Consider the following 16,807-nt stretch of genomic DNA (forward strand, 5'->3'; position numbering starts at 1 on the left):
AGTGTTTAATATAACAAATTCTACACTGTTCAGTTCATTGTATGGCATTTTTACTCATGTCCAACACATATGAAGTTGCTGAAACACACACACACACATCTGCTCTCATACACATTCATATATATGGCTGCAAAAACACAAGGAAGCCATGCTGCTAGGCTGACCATAGCCATATCTGAAATATAACTGGTGTGAGAGTTTAACTGCTTTAATTTGCCTCTGAAAAAAGCCAGAAATTTGACTGAGCTGATATGCTATAATATTTTCTAATCAATTAATATATTATTTATTCTTCCTGTTATATTTGTTTATTTCAGTGCTTTATTATTATTGTTTTTTAAATAATTCAAAATGGTATAAACAAATATCAAATTGGATTGTGAATCAGAACATATCAGGGCCCATTTTATTTTCATCAGAAAACAGCAGGCAGGCAGTCTGAATGAACAGTGTATGTGAACACTGTGGACAATGTGCAATTTCTTGGTTGGCTCCTCCCACCGACACGATGTCACATTCTGTCATGTTTGGCACATGCCTGTAGGTACAGCTTACTCCATGAGCAATGTATTAGAAGAAAAAGTCAAAGAGCATGGTTGGGGGGACGTGAGATAACTAAACATAACAATTAGGATGTTTATGTTATTATTAACATTACATGTAGTATAACAAACTGTGATTTAATACTATATATTGTTAAATTACAATATATTAACAATATATTGTTAAAGTACTGTGCCAAAAATTAAGACACCTGAAGTACCTGCAGATAGTGTCGCAGTCACACAGCTCCCGGGACCTGGAGGTTGTGCGTTCTAGTTCTGCTCCGGGTAACTGTGTGTGAGGAGTTTGGTGTGTTCTCCCCGTATCCGGGTGGGTTTCCTCCCACAATCCAATAAAAAACAAAAAACAAAAAAAAACACGTCAGTAGGTGGATTAGCGACTCAAAAATAGTGTCCATATGTGTGTGTGTGTGTGTGTGTGTGTGTCGCACTGTGAGGGACTGGCGCCCCCTGCAGGGTGTGTTCCTGCCTTGCGCCCAATAATCTGGATAAGCGGTTGCAGATAATGAATGAATGAATGAATGAATGCATTGGCTACTAAATACGTCATGAAATTAACTCAGGTGTGCTTGTGATAGAATATAACATATCTTTACTAGAGTAAACCACTGAGCAGATATCAGAACCTTGCTCTTCAAACAAGCCCACAATAAATGTATATAAATGAAATATTGCTGTATTTATTTGCATTTATTGTAATAAAATTAACAAATTTATAATTAAGAAATTTAACATTTCTTGGATATATATATATATATATATATATATATATATATATATATATATATATATATATATATGTATATGTATATGTATATATATATATATATATATGTATATGTATATGTATATATATATATATATATACACACATGAAGAGAATTCCATTCATGTAGCACTTTCCTTAACCACAAGTTTGTAGCCCAACCCTAACCCTGATCCAAACACTTACACTAAATTTAAAATGTGTCTTCACTTTAAAATAATGATAGTGATTTATGTTGTGGTCATGCGCAAAATGGTGCTGTCCTCATCTTGGGACTGGATCGAGACTGACCTCTAGAGACTAGCTAAAGGAAAAGGCACCTTTACAAGCTACAAGATCTAAGCACACTTTATACTGCTGACCTAAATTTCTTAGAGAAGATATCTTACCTCACCATAATCCCATGCATTTACGCATGTTTAGGAAAGGGGCATACAGATTATACTGATTGTAGAAGTACAGTAGTGGCACAAAACAATTTACTGAATGTTGCAATTATTGGTTAAAATACATTAATAATAAGGTGCTATGTTATGAGATTAAATGAGTTGTGTTCAACAGCAAAATCAAAACTGACCTGCCTTTTAAATTTGGACCTAAACTACAGTTAGGACAATAATAAAAACGCTGCAAATGACTAGCCTGGATGAGGACCCAAGTTTATTTTCCCAACATGCACAGTAAAGAGAATTGTAAGAGAAGGGGGGAAATCCCAATGAGCATTCATGGAGAAATGGTAGCATCCTGGGTCACTCCAAAACTACAATCATGTGCCACCTCTTAACAAAAGATTATTTGGAAGGCACACCAAGAAAAAGCCTTTCCTGCCATCTAATCACAGACATAAGCATCTAGTGTTTGTTAATTCTACATGTATTTTCCATGGAACAAACACTCAAGGTGGCTGTAGCATTAAAGATCATTTTAAAAATTATTTCACTGAAAATAACCTGACGAGCCCCCCACCCCCTTTCAAAGTCCTTGGGAAACTTGTTAGAGAATAGGACCTCACAGACACTGTAAAATGCCAGGATACTTTAAATCAAAATCTGTCAGCTCTAGACAAGAAACTTAAAACGGGTCAACATTGGTGCTTTCAGCAGGATCAGAACAGCACAAACATTGTTTGCTGAACAGAAAATCAAGCCATAAAACACACTGATACCATTCATTTTGGCAGGTGTTGTTTTATTAAAGCTCTGTTGAATTCTTTTTCTCAGAATGAATCTACTTCAAATCATTTTTATTTTATTTATTAATTTTTTTTGTAGTTTTTTATGGTGTACATGTCTATCCTGTCCTGACATAAAAACAGCACTGCAAAACCATTAAAAGATTGACTAACCGTCCTTGATGCTCCAAGAATTTGCATCTCCTATTTTAAAAAAATCTTCTACAGAATTTAAAAAAAGGCTCTTCAAATCAGCCTTGCACATTTCCAGAAACATTTGACTATGGAAATGCATTCAAACCACTATGGAACAAAGCAGACTGCCTCCCACAGAAACAGTACACATCATTTCTTACATGCAAATAATATGAAAACTGAATGAGGCTGAATGACTTTTGTAATCTTCTGAAAGTCACCCCACAATCTGTTCATGCTTGAATGTATGACCCTAAGCAAGATTGTCTCCTCTTTATTGTGAAGTGCCAAAATAGTACAAAGACACATATCCTGAGGCCAAACCAGGTCACTCATAAAATACTGAATCACCACACACGCGCAGAGCTTTTTTACTTTGAATAACTTAACACATTTTTGGACCCTACCCAAGGATAACAAAAAGGCATGATGCCAACAAAACAGTCAACTAAAAAATAGAAAGTATTTTAAAAGTCCTTCAAGAATTAAATCCACCACAGTGTGGAATAAGATATTGGTTGTAGTAGTTAAGACAGAGATTATGAAAATCAATCATGATATTTACAATAATATAGTGATTTTTTGGCTACTGAAAATCATCTCCATCATCAATGTGCCAAATAGTTGAAGCAGTCTAACAGCTATGAATTAAATTTTGTCTGGTGCTGTTCCAATGAAAAAAAAACTGCTTGAAGAAAACAATTAAAGTTCCACAGTCATTTAATATATTAACAAATGCCTGGGGAGCATCCTCTAAGTGTAATTTGATCATTTTTGCCATGAGTTATAAACTAATGAACATAATAAATGAATAATAAACATCACATCCTACTGAAAGCAAAATCAAGAAAGAGATTATGATCAGTGCATATTAAATATAAATATTAGTATTGGAGTAGAGAATAAAAGGCTCTGCATATTGCATGTGAACATAAAAATTATTTTTAGAGAGGGACTATCAATCAACCTTTAATTTCACTTTGAGGGAAATACATTGAGGGAATCCCTTACATGGCAACCATTTACAGTGTAGCCAAGCATTACAAACTTACAATAAAGTGATTGAAATAAAATGCACATTTTTTAAAATAAATTTTAATATGGGCACTTAAAATGTAAAAGAAATAATGTAAACAAAGTGACAATAAAATAAAAGACAACAAATCACATTTAAATATCAAACTCAAACCAAGAATAAGACAAAATAAAGAATGAATAAATAACATATAGAAATTAAACTCAAATTAAAAATCTGATAATAAGAATAAAACTTATAAATGAATAAACACGAGAGGAACATAAAACCTTAGGGCAAACAGCAGTAAAAAAAAAAGTAATAACTAAAAATAGCAAAGGAATTAATAATAGTAATAATAATAACTATAATAACCAAAAATAAAGAATTATAAATTCTGGTCATTTTGTTACTTTCACTAGAATATTTTAGTATTATAGTAGTATTTTACAACCTAAATAATGTTATTTATTGTAATATTGCAACATTATTAAAAAATTACCGAATTGACATTTGTATTTCTAGCAACACAATGATATTTCAGCACTCATGGGTAATACTGTTTGTTGCATTTGTGATCTGCTTTGCATGATGGGAGGTATATAAATAAATATTGCAGCTGAAATATTTAAAGCAGCCTCTGCAGTCTAATAAGTTTAAGGAGTGATATTGGGCAGGTCATATTAATTCCATTCATTTGCATACTTAATCTCTGAAAGCTGCAGTGTATGAAACTAGGCTTAAATGATACTTTCTTGATGTTTAGGCAATCCCAAAGCAAAAAACCTATTAACCTCTTCAAACAGTGAGCAGGTTTTACTCAATACATCTGTGAAGACAAATCAGCAAGGCCGGGTGTGACTGCTCGAGTGCTGACAGACTGGATGAACAAATGTTTTCTGAACTTGTGACAAGTCATTGAGGGAGAAAAGATGTCGGAAGTGCCTGTGGAGGACCAGCTCTCCAGAGACCTGCAGTATGTCATTATGAGGCAAAAACGTCTCCTGATTCGACGGACTATGTTGTTGAAGTTCCAGGAATTTCTGGAGAAAAATATCTTAACTAAAGGTAAGAAGCTTCTGTGTTGAAGTACAGAAGGGCTGGTGACAATTACGACTGCTTGGCTTTCATTGAACAAATCAGTGTACTGGGAGAAATAGAAAAATAACACTTCCCGTAAGCTTTACTTGAAATTTATTGTATACATTTGGGATTTCATATTTATTTATATTTGTTACACTAAAAAACGTTCTGTAGAATGATGCAATAGAAGAACTGCTTTTGGTTCTCTAAAAATCTTGCATTGGTTACTCAGACAACCACAATCTCCATAGTGCGTTTATATGCATTTTCCTTCAGAGTTAGATTTATTTTTCTAAAACCAGTCTAGGATCCTTGTATGTGTGAGAGTGTGTGTGTGCATGTGTGGGAGGTGGGTGTTTTAATGTGTCTTTTTGTTTATGCATGCATTTATATTATATCTGTAACTGAATTTATGGAGTTGAATTAGTTGTCCAGGCCAAGTCAATCTTTAGCAATTTTTTTAAAATAGTTAAACATTACATTAAACAACAAAACTGACATACAGAACTAAGGGTAAACAACACTTTGAATTTAGAGCCTAAAACTCTATATATCTATATATATTTCCCCCCACTGCCATTTTATGCTTACTTATTTCACTAGATATAACCGAGTATAACATCACTCTCCAGAAGGAAAAAATGTTTTATGGCCTCCAGAGGGAAAAAATTTGGAGAAGCACAAAGTGACCTGGACAATATTTATTTCTCTTTTGTCAATCTGACTAAGACTAGGACTTGCTTCCATGGTTTAGATCCATCTGATCATTATGTGTTTGTGTCCACAGGTGGGTTTGAGAAAAAAGATGAGGAAGAAGGTCCATCAGAGCTGGAATTAGTCGAGAAAGAACTGCAGTCTCTGGCAGAGAAAGAGAGAGAACTGATGAATAGAAAGTGCTTGTGGGAAAAACAAGCCATAATTCAAGAAAAACCACCTGAACCTTCTGCCACTGGTAGGCTTAACTTTTTTTTTTATCATTATCTTTTTCAACTGCTAAAGTTCAGATATTGAACTTTTTGACACTTGTCACTTGCTGAGTGACAAATATTGAGTCTTGTGGGAGAGCATGAGAGGAGGAGAGAGGGAGATGTTGTGAATATTATGCAGTGCTGCCGTTTTTCTTTGGGTTTAAGGGGTTATTGTATGTTTAAAGTAGCTATTAATGGTTCTGTATTAATATGATGTATTTTTGTTTTTTTCTATTATGTTTGTGCCTGTTTCACTCCTTTTTGTGTTATTCACCATGAAATTGTCTTATTTTCCCAATGGTCCCCCAACTATACTGGTAGGCAGAGTGTTAACACTGGAGTCATTGTCCACCATGATATTTTTAGCATGTTAAGTAATTTAAACCATTAAGTATCGAGTGCAAAATGCTTTATCCGTAAATTAAGCATATAGTATTTTATATTCCAACTTGTATAAGCTGGAATTAAATTACAGTTTCTAGGAAACATTCAAATACATGTACCTGTTTGATAAGCAAGAGCAAGGTCATAAGAGTCTAGAGCAAGATATTCTCATAATGTACTGAATTCACCTGGTGTCATAAAAGCATAAACAGAGTTGAGTCTGGCATAGTAAACACAAATTACCCTTCTAACTGACTGCTGTCATTAGCAGATGTTGAATATATCACACTTGGGAAGAAGACAGATTTAATATCTGGAGTATGTGTACTTCCGAATGATATCAATGCTAAGAGTCTGATCACAGGTAAATCACAACATCACATTAAAGATCATAGGCTTTTCCACTGAACATACAGAAGCAGTGATGATATCAATGCAATATTTCACATTTCAGAACAGCCTGCATCCTTTGACTTGGAACAGACCTCTGAACACAGTCCAGGTATTACAGGTATTACCCAGAATGTGAAATAACCTACACTCTGAAAATAAGTTCAACGGCAAAACATTGTCATTGATGTTTAAAAACATCAAAAATTATTAGTGTTAACTTATTAGTGTAAACTATGTCATAGTGTGTATTCTTTTACAATACTTCAAACCTCACTTGCCCAGTAATCTGTATATAATACGATAACCAATAATTAGCACTTTGGAGTAGCTGATACGGATATTAATAACCGATTATCTTTTTGTAATTATAGCAAATTCACTTTTGATTAAAGCAAAACAAATTATTTTTATTAGGTGTTGTCGTAGATCATGCCTTTCCTTCAGTACTTGTACATTTCTGTACTTTTTAATGTTATCTTTTAAGTTAATTAGTTTTAGTTACTGTATATATTTATCAAAGATTTACTATTGGTTCCACATGAATGGTTTCTAGAGGGGCGCTAAATACTGCAGCACCGGCTTTGTTTTGGAGAGCGAGGGAGAGAGCGGCATTAAGCGGTTCAGAATAGTGATGGGAATCAATTGTATAAATAGCTGGATTTTTATTTAAACACCTTAATAAAAAATCACTTGTAAACTCTGAAGTATAGCCAATGGAACCCAAAAGGTAGGTATTACAAAATAGCTTATTAAATTAAATAATCATCCATTTCTGGGTAATAAAATAAACAAATATTCTGCAAAGTGCAAAACAGCAGCATTCAACGGTAGTGATTAAAACAACCACAACTGTCAACAAATATTTAACTGATTTATCATTTTCTTCAACTATTTTTTTTGGAAAACAGATTGGCATTCGGGAAAACCAAGTGTCTCAGCTTGGAGGGTTGGAGCTTGCTTGTTGTTCTCTGATTGGTTGAATGACCAGCCTTAGAAAAACAAATGGCTCGGTCTTAGACGGGAACCGGCTTACAAGAGCCGGATCTTTGAACCGGTTCGTTCGCGACCGACACATCACTAGTTCAGAACAAGTGAAGGAGAGAGAGAGTTTGAGCGAGTGTTTGTTATGGTGTAAATCGTGTTTCAGTAATAAATTCAGACGCTGAACGACTCTATCTATTTTCATAGGGCTTGTGCACTGTGGTGATTGAGAGTATCTCTCTGTCGCTTAACCTGCTCTGTTTATGTGTGCGCGTTTACACTACTATTTGTTGTGTGCGTCTACTGAGCATCGCTGATACTTTAAATTAGTTTTCACCACTGAGATATATAATTCCAGAAACTATGAAAACCGTCCCCATAGCAGGTAAGTTGTGTATTTACAGGCGTCAGTGCATATCCGCAAGCACAAAAACGGTTGTAATATCGGCTAAAATTCCAATATAAAAAAATCCACATATTGGCAAATAATATATCGGCTGGATACATCTTGCATCACAATTTTTGTGTGTGTGTGTACCATATACTTCAATATGTTATATTCAATATAATTCAATATTAATTATTCATGATAGTTAATATTGAAATCTCCAATTTTAAATAATCTAATGCAAAACTCATGTACCTTTGTGCACAATATAATCCCCAAGGACAGAAGAAATTGATGCACATGCTTTTGCAGAGCTTTTTCTGTAATGGATCTCATAATGAATGCAGTGATGGATCAATTATTCTCACTTGCCATTTTCAAACTATTCCATTTAAAATCACAATTGTCAAAATTAATATTACGCAATTACCATCAAAATGACAAAAAGTGGACCAATGTTATTACATTTTTTTTTTCATTTTAAATTATAATTACATTCAAACAAACAAAAAAATTGCTTTAGTATTTTTACTAATTTTCTGACATTTATGTGTCACGTTTATGTTCTTTTTCTCCCTTTATGAGATGAGATTAATACAGCATGTTTACTGTTTGAGCCACTTCAAGCTCACCTCTTTCCTGACGGAAATGTGTCAGACAAAGCCTCCCCCCTTCTTGTTTCCTCTCACACTCTCTCACACACAATATTGTTTTCCTTTTAGTCAGTTCAGTACTGCTAACAACTTTTAAGTCAGCAACACAGAAATTACTGGATGGATTTGCTGCAGGGGGTCAAACTACTTTTACTTTTAAGGCAGGGGGTTAAGGAACACAATACGCAAATAAACAGAACTTATGAAAGACACAGTCTGGTATCATTTGTTTCTATAATAATCTTTATTCATTGTCTGTGACCACTTGTCCAGTTCAGAGTCTCGGTGGGTCCACAGCCTAACTGGAATCACTGGGCGAAAGGCAGGAACACACACTGGAGCCAGTCCTTCACAGGACAACACACACACACCCCTACGGACACTTTTGAGTTGCCAATCCACCTACGCATGTGTGTTTTCGGACCTTGGATAAAATTGCCTGTTAATTGACAGTGGATAAAAAAAACAAACAACCGGTTAATTAAATGAACAGCAGTAGCAGCTCCATAGGCTGTCAGAGCACAAATAGGGCCCAATCCGAGCTTCCTGCAGTCAGACTAGCTCATATGGGTGGGGAGGGTTGATGGCTTGGTTCACAAGCCAGGGTCAAAAACAACATGCAGAAATGCTGTGTTCAGTCTCAAAACAACAATGGAGTACTCAAGTACAAGTGCCTACAAAGTAGCTTGCAAATCTCGGGTAGATGTCACCCCTTTGATTTGCTGTGCAGACAGTGAGCTGAAATATGATTTCATTTTCCAAAATAATTATCATCAAGGATGCAATGGAACTCTGCTGAACACCAGTCTAGGTCTAAGGGTCAGTGCTAAAAATGCATAGCCTCTCAAGCTCCTGAACCGAGTCTTGAGCAGTGGGGAAAGCACCACACAAATGTAATCTAGCAAAAGCAGGGTTTGGATGGAATCAGTGCGTTTTTGGCTGTAGTGCGAAATAGAGCTCAAGCCTGCATGTATCTTGAGCGATTTGAAACAATGTATTGACCAGTGGTCAAGTCAGGGCATCACCTGTTGTCCCTGAGAAATCTGAGGAAACAGGACTGCTTGCATGTAACTAGGGAAAACTAGTGAAGGGCCAAAGGGCAGAACATGGAACTGGAACACTCAGACATATTCTCTGATTTGCCTTCCAGCAATGAGTTCCAATTAAACATCCAATCTTGCATTGTAACTCTCGGGCAAAAACTTAGACTTTAACCCTAAACTATACTCTTTACCATGGACTGCATTTCCCTGTACTCTAGCTGAGTAGAAAAGGGTGCTGAGCAGAAGTGTGATGAGTTTGTGGCCTACACCATGTATTTTTTAAATCCAAAGAAGAAAAGAGCAATTTTTTTTTGAGAAAAGTACCAATTGTACTGTCCTCAGAACACAGATCTGTAGGGAGAAATAAGCTGTTAATGAAAGCATCTATAGCTTACTGCAGTATTTGAAGAGAATACACATGGATACCTATTATATATACATATATAATTATATCTTACTTAAAATTGGATTGAAGTGTTTAAAATTGGAAGTAAAGTTTCAGAATAGTGGAGAGATGTGAAACTTGACCAGGTTGCCAGTTTAAACTGAACGAGGAAACTGAACGAACAAGCAAGAGACCAGCTTAAAAACTTTAGACGGTAATAGTTAAGAAGAATGTGCCATAATCAACATATTTACACAGAAATCTGTCCATCATTTCACTAAAACATCTACCTACGCAAGAAAAGGAAAAAAAGCGAATGAGTGTCCACTATTTCCCTGCATTTACAAGCCTTTACTGTTCAAACACCACTTGAATATTTCGACTAGACAAGGCTGTTACTTTTCAATTTTCCCTTCTACAATAAATGTAATTTAGGAAGGCAGAACTTTGCTTCTTATTCACAATTTTCATAGTCAAACATTTTGTTCCACCTTACGTGTCCATTTACAGGTCTTATTGTCTTTATTTGCCAGGTTATTAAATTCTCTGTTCCACGTTAAGAGCCAAAGTTAGCCCCATAGCTTTTGAAACTTTTTGAAGCAACTACATCCATTTAAAACACAGAAAACCATTGTAAGTAATTTCAGTAAATATTTACCCATCCATCCATTATCTGTAACCGCTTATCCAATTTAGGGTCGCGGGGGGTCCAGAGCCTACCTGGAATCATCGGGCGCAAGGCGGGAATACACCCTGGAGGGGACGCCAGTCCTTCACAGGGCAACACAGACACACACACATTCACACCTACGGACACTTTCGAGTCGCCAATCCACCTGCAACGTGTGTTTTTGGACTGTGAGAGGAAACCGGAGCACCCGGAGGAAACCCACGGGGAGAACACACCAACTCCTCACAGACAGTCACCCGGAGCTGGAATCGAACCCACAACCTCCAGGCCCCTGGAGCTGTGTGACTGCGACACTACCTGCTGCGCCACCGTGCCCATTTAGATGCCAAAATATTTACCCATTTAAGTGAAATGCAAAGGTGGAAAGAGCTGCTGCTGTTGTGCCTGCATTTACAAGAATTTACTGTCTAAACCATATTAAAATTTTAGACTATACAAGGCTGGTGTTATTTTCCCTTTAACCATAAATGTAATTTTAGGAGGCAGATTCTAGCTTCTTATTCAGTATTTTTGTATTCAAGCATTTAGTTCCACCTTAAAGGGGTCTGTTTACAGGTGTTATTTGCGTTATTCTCCAGCTTCTTATTGAATATTTATTTCCACCTTAAACAGCTATGTGAAGCTAAAGCTAGTGCTAGGTTTTATAAAAAACAACCTCAATTTAAAACACTTCTTATTTCCCATTTTATCTATTTTAAACACATGATGAAGTGTACGTCTTTCACTGATCTACCTACCAGTGAAAAACTTATATTTGCTGTGTACTACCAATCTTGATTTATCCGTTCCAACAAAAACAGGTAAATATGCGTATAGGTACATTTTCAAATTCTTACTCCTTTATTTGTTTAAAACACACACACCACAGAGAAACACACATGAATCTGCCTCAATTTCTTTGAAACAAACAAACAATGGAATTTATACGTTTCAGTCATGTTGTTATTCACCTTCTTCATATACAATACACAAAACACCTTTCCTCATTTTCTTTATATAAAACACAATACCTATGGTGTTTAATCCTTTTAATATATGCATAGGTATCTGTACTTCTATATTTTTCAGAAATCATTTGCTGTTACTTGTTCAGGAGAAATTTAGCCAGCTCTGGCTCTGTTCTGTAGCTAGTGTTGCTGCTTCTAAACTGCCTCCACTTTTCAAACACATGGTCAATATTTTCTCTCATTTTCCTCCGTCTGTGGTCATAGAGATTTTTAGAAGGGCAACAGGGATTTTTGGGTCCGGTAAAATATTAAAAATTAATTCTGTGTACTTGATCATTTCATGGCTGCAAGACACTGTCTTTATACACCTGGCAGCAGTGGGTTTGGACTGTAAAATGATTGGACAGAAGGCGGGATCACAGGAGCTCTGGTCCGGATTGGGCACTTCTCATAGCAATGCTATAAGTGTTTTAGCTCTTACTGTTTTCTTAATCTATGATCACACACCCTGGACATTTTATGACTAATTACAGTAAGTATCTTACAGATTAAACCTTGACCTTTAACCTTGACCTGATTGTTTAAAAGGTATTTCACCTGAATCTTTTGTACACTCTTAGAAAGACTGTCTGTATTCTATTATAATCATAGAGTTTAAAATTGTGTTGATTTCATTAGCCCAATTAAATCTGGGACTTATGTTATTTTATTTGTAGTTCTTTTATGAAAGATTACAAAAATTTACCTCTCCTTTTGGGGAAAGGAATGTAATGTACATTTATGAAACAAAACTGGACTTTTAAAACTACCATTGTACCTTTAAAGGCTAAGCACCACTTAATGGACCTCCATGAATATTTCGCATTATTTTAGTTACTGACATATATAGGTATGCATTAAAATGAAAATAGCATGCTTAATTTAAAACTGACAATTTTATTAAATTGACGGAAACACCCGAGCTCGCTACGGAAATTCTTGAACGTAACCGTGACGTCACTGGTGGACAACAGCTGAACCACGCCGCGGTAAAACACCATTATGACTGACTTTTATGACAGTATCTATCAGTATCTAGCTAGCTAAATAACAAACATTATTCATGACAATAGCCTAGCAATAAGCTAAACTCAAATTTAGAGGTACCGTTATTCTTGTAAATGTGATTGAAGTCGAACTCGAATTCATCCGTCACTATAAACCTCCGTAATGCAACTACGTAGCCTAGTATAATGAGCCACCAAGATTAGCAAGTCAAGCTAACGTTAACTAACACCAACTAAATCCATAATGTTGGAAAAGCGCCAGTGAAATGAGCACTACAGATAACGGAGTGAGCGGATGGTCCTTTCCAAAGTGCCCATTTAGAGTTGACAAATTTAGTCCATTTTCTGGATATTTTGGGATCTTTGGGCCATTTGTGCACAGATGTCCCACTGTACATTGAATTATTGCAGCCAAAAACAACACACCTTTTCGTCATTTTTTTTTCATTTTGCATTAAATTTAGTGCAACTTCTAGAGTTGTTGTCCACCATCTACGTCACATGCAAGATGCCTATTAGAGTTTCCGAACACCGTTTGGGGGGGCTGGGGGTGTGTGGGGGGGGGGTGTTAATTGCTGAGTTATTTCTTGTGTGCCATCTGTTGCAAATATTACATATTGTGTTTACTCGTTTCTTATGTGTGTCTTTTTATATATTCCTTGCATTAGTCTTTGTCTAGTGTTGTCTCATCTTCAGTTTGTGATATATGTGTTTCTCATTCAATTATTTTGTATATGCTTTAATTGTTATTCTGTTTTGTCTTCTAAGTGTATGGGTTAATTTTTATTTTTGTTTCATGTATATGTTTATTTATTGGTAAAAGTTTTGTAGGTGCATTCAAAACTCCAGCCTACTCATATCTTTGCTGTCTAAGAAAACATAAATCTAGAATGTGCCTTTCTTTGGACAGCAACAAATGCTTTAAAATTACACCATTCCCAGTGTTATCAAAACTGAATGTAGAATAAATGCAATTATGATGATATGTACCAAGATCCAGTTATTAACTAAGTTGTCAAAGATGTAAAGAGCCCACAAACTGTCCAGCAGTGCACAAAAGCCAATATGTTAGATGCTTTTGTATTGGAGGGATAGGAGGAAGTAGGGGTGAGAGGAGGGGTAGGTGTGATGAGGGTGATGGTCAAGGAAATAAGGAACATGATGAGACATGAAACTATGATTTATATTATTTATATTTATTTATACAGTTTCTCTCAAGGGTTTTATCACTGCAAGTCCGGTTTAGCTGTGCAGGTTATAGGGACAGTTGGAATACTAAACACAGCACAAAAAGTAAGGAAATGTGTGTTTTGTAGATTATGTCTTTGTTGTAACAATGCTTCTTGGCAATAAACCTTATACCACTGAGAAGCTTGTTAAATTCCCTTTTAAATGGTGCCACATTTGTAAGGAACATGCATTTGTGGGATGAGCAGTAGAGCTAAGTATGTGGGTTGCGCTCATGAAACATTTGCCAAATTCTCTCGGCCTGATTTATTGTCCTAACTTTTTATATGTAATAAAGAATGCAACAATCCAGAGGTAGTGGTAAATTATTCTAAATTAGAAATTTTTCATAAAGATGTGAATCAGACAATGTCAAAAACAGAATATTGAACGCCTGAAGTTTTTGTACTGAGCAAGAATGGGCAAAAATTTCACTTGCAAAACAGTTTGTATCCTCTATGGCATGACAGAAATACATCCAACTCTGAAGCACTGCTCTGGCGGTCTGTAGGTATGAAACATAACTAAGTGGTCCCTAAATTAAATTTTTATATATACACAGCTATGTTTTCACTTGGAAATGTGAATTTTGTTCAGTGGTAACGTATTTGTTACAGATATTGGTCTATATAATTATAATATGCTATTCAGTTGGAGTGTAGAGAGAGAGAGAGATTTGATTTTCGACATCTTCACATCATACATTCCACTTTCCCTACCACCTCTTAAATATTATTAAAAAAATATTCTGTCAAGAATTCTACCCAAAACAAGAGCTATTTTTAGAAAATGTATCCAAAAGTAAATCAATTACTTTAATATAAACTCCTATAACAAAGGTGCTATATAAATTATTATAAAACATGGACTCACCAGTGTTTTCCCTCTGTAGTGAGCCCAGGGGAGACTGTGGATATCCAGAACCTTTCCCTTTCTGCTGCTAAAGTACAATGTCCCACTTGTCTGCAACAGGTCACCACTGAGATTCACTATAAAGTGGGCAGGTCAACTTTTTTTCTATGCTTCCTGTCCATAGCACTAGGGTGAGTCTCTATTTTCAATTAAATATGTGTATTTATTTTTAATACTTATCATTTTGTCTTTTTGATGTTTGTACAAACCTTCCTTGCCTTTTTTGCAGCTGTGTAGCTGGATGTTGCCTACTGCCCTTCTTTGTGAATTACTTTAAAGATGTCAGCCACAAGTGTCCTTCCTGTCACAAAGAAATCCAAACTGTCAGTCGACTGTAAGGCATGCATGGGACCACAGAGGCTTTAAAGTAGAATATATAAATGTTCAAAATTTGTGTATAACTGATACATACAGTCAAGTTTTATGTGATATTGTACACATTTGAGAAAACATCTCTGCAATGAACCTATTAAGTTTTACATGTAATATCTGTAAACCAACACACAAAATACATTTAACCCAAAACCATATTCCATTACTATGGTAAAAGGTCTCAGATGATTAAAACCTCTTAACATAAAACATTACAATACTATATATGTGAGGCATTAAATTTTGTTTCTCTGAAAGGCTCCATCCCCGTGTCTGCGTGGGTTTCCTCCGGGTGCTCCGGTTTCCTCCCACAGTCCAAAAACACACGTTACAGGTGGATTGGCGACTCGAAAGTGTCCGTAGGTGTGAGTGTGTGAGTGAATGTGTGTGTCTGTGTTGCCCTGTGAAGGACTGGCGTCCCCTCCAGGGTGTATTCCCGCCTTGCGCCTGATGATTCCAGGTAGGCAGATAATGGATGGATGGATGGATGGATGAAAGGCTCCATTTATGACTTTACAACATATTTACTACTTACAACCAATTAAAGTATGCCAAAATATGTGATATTACTTCAAGTTCCATATGCAAGTGACTACAAGAGATGGTACTCTATTATCGTTCTTTAGCTAGTGCTTTTTTGAACCCTTAGTCACTCGTTTTTATTTATAATACTATTAAATAAATAGCCACTGCATTAAATAGCTACTCTTAACCTTAAACTGATACAATGTTCTACAGAAACATGTTTTTTTTTTGTACAAAAGCAAAAGTTACATTAATATGTATAGCATGGTATCTGTGATTGGGGTTTTGAAGCCAATGTACAGTGTTATGTAATATACACAGCTAAATACTGTACAGGGTCTAGTCAAGGCAAATGAGTTGGTAGTTGGTTAATGAACGGGCAACAGTGAACAACAGTAAATGCGTTTTATGCTTGTACATCTAGTATGTAAGTCAGCACTTCAAGACAAAGATGCATATATTTATTTGATCTTTAATAAGGCAGTTTTATCTTAAGTCCATAAGGGAAAATGTGTCTTTTTCTCATTTACTGTATAAGTATTTTTCATTGTTTGAATGTTGTGAATTTAATTTTGTAATAAAAATATTGTAATAAAAAAAATTGCAGACATTGTTTCCAATTTTGAATTTCATTTTTCTGGTATATTTAAGAGATTCTGAAACATCCTCTACAACATTAGGTTCACAATACAGCAAAGTGAACTAACAGATAACAGCATATGTATACATATCTTTAAAACTATTCACAAAATGGAGCTCATGGATGCACTTGACATGTATAAAAATATGTATTACGTCCATTCAAATATGTACACAATGTGCAAAATGTATGGCATACAAATAATGATTGCTCCTCCTTTTGGAGGATGTAGAGAAGTGGCAGTCAACAGGTTTATCACCCAGTGTAATCACCACTGATATTTTACACATTAACAATGTTGGTACAAAGTATTCCATTTAAAAATAAAATTCCAGCAGTATAAAATGGGAACAGCTGAATGGTAGCATGAGAATGACTAACCATTGGGCACAAAGAAGATCACTCTAGCATTGATGGTGATTTAGCTTCACAAGACCATTATTATCGAAAGAAGAAAAT

At 35.5% G+C, this 16,807-nt stretch overlaps 1 long non-coding RNA gene across 1 annotated transcript; it reads left to right on the forward strand.

Annotated features, from left to right (window-relative positions):
- The first annotated feature begins 7,131 nt into the window (after positions 1 to 7,131).
- Positions 7,132 to 16,383, forward strand: LOC136691750 (uncharacterized). Its single transcript, XR_010801898.1, has 3 exons — positions 7,132 to 7,265; positions 14,792 to 14,942; positions 15,041 to 16,383. It is a non-coding gene; the product is annotated as an uncharacterized lncRNA (long non-coding RNA).
- The last annotated feature ends 424 nt before the right edge of the window (positions 16,384 to 16,807 follow it).

This window comes from Hoplias malabaricus, chromosome 3, assembly GCF_029633855.1.
Source record: "Hoplias malabaricus isolate fHopMal1 chromosome 3, fHopMal1.hap1, whole genome shotgun sequence".
In the NCBI taxonomy this organism is placed as follows: domain Eukaryota; kingdom Metazoa; phylum Chordata; class Actinopteri; order Characiformes; family Erythrinidae; genus Hoplias; species Hoplias malabaricus.